The 4,211-nt window shown below is 48.0% G+C and overlaps 1 protein-coding gene across 6 annotated transcripts in view; it reads left to right on the top strand.

Annotated features, from left to right (window-relative positions):
- Positions 1-434: 434 nt before the first annotated feature.
- Positions 435-4,211, top strand: part of ARHGAP12 (Rho GTPase activating protein 12) — a 128,391-nt gene continuing 124,614 nt past the window's right edge. For 4 of the 6 annotated variants that reach the window (XM_019531085.1, XM_019531111.1, XM_019531120.1 and 1 more), the window contains exon 1: positions 435-524. The gene's annotated coding sequence lies outside the window, so the exon portion shown is untranslated. Of the gene's footprint in view, positions 525-933; positions 1,069-1,714; positions 1,976-4,211 lie in introns of those variants that run through there. The other 2 variants (XM_019531094.1, XM_019531102.1) reach the window with 2 other exon arrangements.

Here is a 4,211-nt window from a genome sequence, read left to right on the forward strand (position 1 = left end):
CTTCATTAGCACTACCCATTGCTCCTGCCTAGCTGCCCCTCGCTTCCTGCAGATTTCTCCTGCCCTTGCCCCCTACATTTCTTTCCCCTCAAATACACGTCGCCATCAGGGCATCGCTGTCCTCAGGCCCGTGCCCCGGGTTATCTGGGCTCTGGGTGTCGTTTGGAAGGGGCATTTCTAACAACGAGGCAGAGTTGATCTGTTCCTTGTATTGCACACGCAGGGGCTGAGGGACGGCGCTGTCACGCGTGAGAGGCTGTAGGGGCAACGCGCGACCACGCGTGTCGTGGCCCCGCGTCTGCCCTCACCACGCACCGCCAACCGCCACAGAGGTCGCGTGGGGCAACGGCCAGCCCCGGGAGCGGGGCTCGCGGCCTACTTGGGGCCACGCCCCTCCCCCGCCACGTGACGGGGGAAGCGGTGACGCCGTCTGCCCTGGGGCTGACACTGCGCGAGGCGGGCGCGGCAGCTGGAGCTGCAGTCGCCTTCGCGCTGGAGCGGGACCCGGACCCCGACCCCCGCAGGTGAGGCGGCTACTCCGGGGGGCCGGGAGACGCGGGCCCACGCACCTGCTCGCGCAGCCCAGCCCCGCCCCGCGCTGTGCGGCTGGTGCCGCCCCGGCCCGAGGCCGCTCCGGGCGTTTTGGCACGGCCAAGGCGGGCTTGGGGGCGATGGGGTTGTGCCGCGGAGGCGGGTCCGTGGGCCCGGCCCTGCCCTGCCCTGCCCGCACATATGCCGCTCGTGCTGGGCCGGTCCCCGGGGCGCTGCTCCGCCGGGCGGGCAGGTGCGAGGAGCCTGCTGCTGCTCGGTCCCGTCCTGCGCCTCGCGCCGGCATGTGTGAAGCGGGGCTCGGCGGCCGCTGCGTTCGTCTGCGGGGGACGCGGTTGAGACCGAAGCTGTGACTGGAGGTGTCTCCGGCCGAACCGGAAGTGGTGGCCTGCTGGTGAAATCCAGTAAAGGCCCCAGTCCATCTCTCCGGTGGCGCTGGTTGCCGTCGGGTTGGCTTTTGACCCCCGGCGTGTGTTGGAGCCCGTTTCAAGAAATGTGCTTGCATCGGATCTGCCGCAAGTGCGGGGAGGGCACGAGAGGAGGGGTAGGGGTGGGAGAGGGATCCCACATCTAATCTGGCCCTAGTGTGGTTTCAGTGGCTTCCTGTGTTCGCGCATCAACTTCATCAGTCTGTTTGTTGTTGCATTAATGAATGTGTCAGTGAAATGCTTGCTGGAGCGGTGATACAAGAAGCGCACTGTGCAAATCACGCATGAATGCATACGACTGTCCAAGTGGATGGAATAACCGTCTGTATTTTGTTTGCATTTCAGTCCCTTGATTGCATCCTAATTTTAATATTTTATGGTAGTGTTTCCTCGAACATGCCTTCCAACTACAAGTGAACACTGGAAAGAGGTTTTATGGTTCTGTGAGTGATTTAGAGGAAAGGAATTCAGTCGCTAGATTGCAATCTCTTCCGCAGGGACGGATGGAGTCGACAGCTATGATCGCTCCTCACGTCACTGTCACTTGCTCGCTTGCTGGCAGTTCTGTGTGTTCAGAAGCTGGGGGATGTGGGAATGGGGCCGACCCCCAGTGCTAATTTTATTAATTTGAAATTTGGAGAGACCTGAGCAAATCTGTGTTTCTTTTCTTTCTTCTCTTGTAAAATTAAAAAAAAAAAAACCTTATAAAATCAATTTCATTAAACTCATGTACTTCTATATGTAGTTGCTCTTATTTAGGTTTGAGTGCCTTATTTTGGTTTAGGTTAACTTGGTTGCATGTGATTAAACTACACTGAAATAAGTTAATCTTAAACAGTGTAAAGTGCCTGAATACAAAGAATCATCTTTTTAAAGCAACCTAAACCAGTACAACCTAAACAAGTACAAGCTGAGACAAGGCTGTAGATTGTTTGTTTATGAATGAGCCTCTTCTGGCCTACTGAGAGTCTGAGAATGAGGGAAGTGTCAAAACAAAGGTATTGTTTCATTAAACCTGCTGAAATCTTTTCAAGAGTGGTTTTAGACTTCGGACCCGAGGCTGCTGGAAAAGAAGTAGGAGAGGGCTTTCTTTACTTCTTCTAAGGTATAATACCTACTCAGCAGTGCTTCCTTGTAAAACTTAATATTAAGTTATGGTCTCTTAAAAGAAATGTTTCACTTGACAGTGGGTAACCTAAAAATTCTGCATGTGAGCTTTAAATGTTCTGTATTACTTTGTGTGTGATGCACATTTACCTGTATTCGGAGACAACCGTAACGGGGCCCAGGAGAAATCAGCCCGTGCAGGGCCTGGACATGAAGTCAGCCCAGCTTCTCAGGGCCTCTCAAAGCATGGGGCCCAGGGCAGTTGCCCTGATTCAGCCCCACTCCCCCTCAAGATGGCTCTGTCTGTATTTCCTTTTTATGCTAGTATGTAGGCCTTGCAGATTGTCTAGTTGTTCCTTTGGTCAGGTAAAGCTGGAAAGCCAGAGAGGAACTAAAATAAAATTAACCACATCTGAGAGGTTGGCATCTGTTAAAACCTTACATCCGAACTGGGCTCGGATTGTTAGTGGTGAGTTTTTCTCTTGTCTTTTTATGATCATGACTGGATCCGTTCTTTATTAATGAGCTCTTCATGAGGTCTTCAGATTTTAAAGCCTGCAGTTACTTAACTGAGGTAATCATTCCATGTAATTTCTTTCATGTGAGATTCTTGAAGTACTTACTTCAGTAGGTATTTTTGCTTTAAATTTGACAGGCTAGGTGAAATTGTGACACAGCAAGGTTGCTAGAATAATTCTGATGTATCACTTGGACCAGTGTCAGAAACAGGAATAAAACCCAGCATTTCTGCCTCCAGTCATCTCTCTTGTCTTCTAACCTGGTGGCACATATGCTAAGGGACACGGTTTATAGCCTAGAGATTGCAAATTCAAGGCCATAGTATAAGCACTCTCAGTGAAGTAAAAATTTGTTGCATTTTGGAAAGGTGTGATTAAGGCACATTGGCTATGAAATTACTTGATGTTGAACATATTGCCTTGTACTGTGGCTGGGAAAGGATAAACTCTGAGAGTCCCTATTGTCTCTTAAAGCATCTTGTTTGATCCTGATATGATTTGTTTATAAAACTACATTAGTGGCCCAGTCTGTCATGGGACTCATTAATTGATGCAATCCTTGTCTGTTTGGATGGAAGAGTCAGTGTTACTCGGACTGCAGCAGGGATATTTAACATAGATGCTTATGATGGTGAAGGAGAGCTGCTGTTCCCCTTTTCTTTAAGAAATGGGAAGCACAGTTAGGAAGCTTATATCAGCATGGTAGCTCTTCATAACTGATTCCCAGTATTTATTCTCTCTTCCTTCACTCATTTACATCTCTTTAAAGCAGGAACTGCAAGGTCTATTGAACTTCTCAATTGTGAAATAACATTAAAATGACATTAAATGTTTTTTCTTTGGTAGAACAATTTATAGTTTTCTGTTTTCTTTATAGGCTCTTCTGTAAAATTTGGTTGTAAAAATCAGACTTTCAGATAAATGCCTAGTAGCCTTAATGAAAAAATACAGGTTTACTTTGTATCCAGTGGCTTCTAAATCTTGCCCTCTCCCTAAATTTTGATAAGAAATTTAGCTGTTTAAGTAACTTTAGAAACAGGTTAGATGCCAGACCGGTCAGATTAAAAAAAATTTAAAAAAGGAAAGAATATTCCTAGTAGAAATATTGATACTGGGATAAATGTAAGAATGTTGGCAGCTGGCACTTGAGGTAAGATATTCATTAAACATATCATGGTCCAAATATCAAAAATTGGTAAGGGAAGTATGGGCTGGGAAGTAGAAGAACAAAGATGTAAATGATTTCCATCTGCCCCCTCCCCCTTTCTTAAAAATACATTGGACACAGTTTATAGATTTCATAGACACTAGAGCTGGAAGGTACCTTGGAAGATCATGGAGTTCTGGTCCAGGGGCAGGAAGTCAGCTGCGGTCATAGGATCCCAGCAAGATAAGCATCCAAATTTCCATCGAATGTAGGTGCTTGAACCACCTCCGATGGCAGGCTGTTCCAGACCTTGGGGGTTCGGACAGTAAAGAAATTCTTCCTTATGTCCAGTCTGAACCGGTCTTGCTGGAATTTATAACCGTTTGACCTCGTCATCCCTTGGGGCGCTCTGGTGAACAAACATTCCCCCAGATCCTGGTGGTCACCCCTGATAAACTTATA

The sequence above is a fragment of the Crocodylus porosus genome, unplaced genomic scaffold (genome assembly GCF_001723895.1).
Source record: "Crocodylus porosus isolate Cpor-Errol unplaced genomic scaffold, CroPor_comp1, whole genome shotgun sequence".
NCBI lineage: Eukaryota > Metazoa > Chordata > Crocodylia > Crocodylidae > Crocodylus > Crocodylus porosus.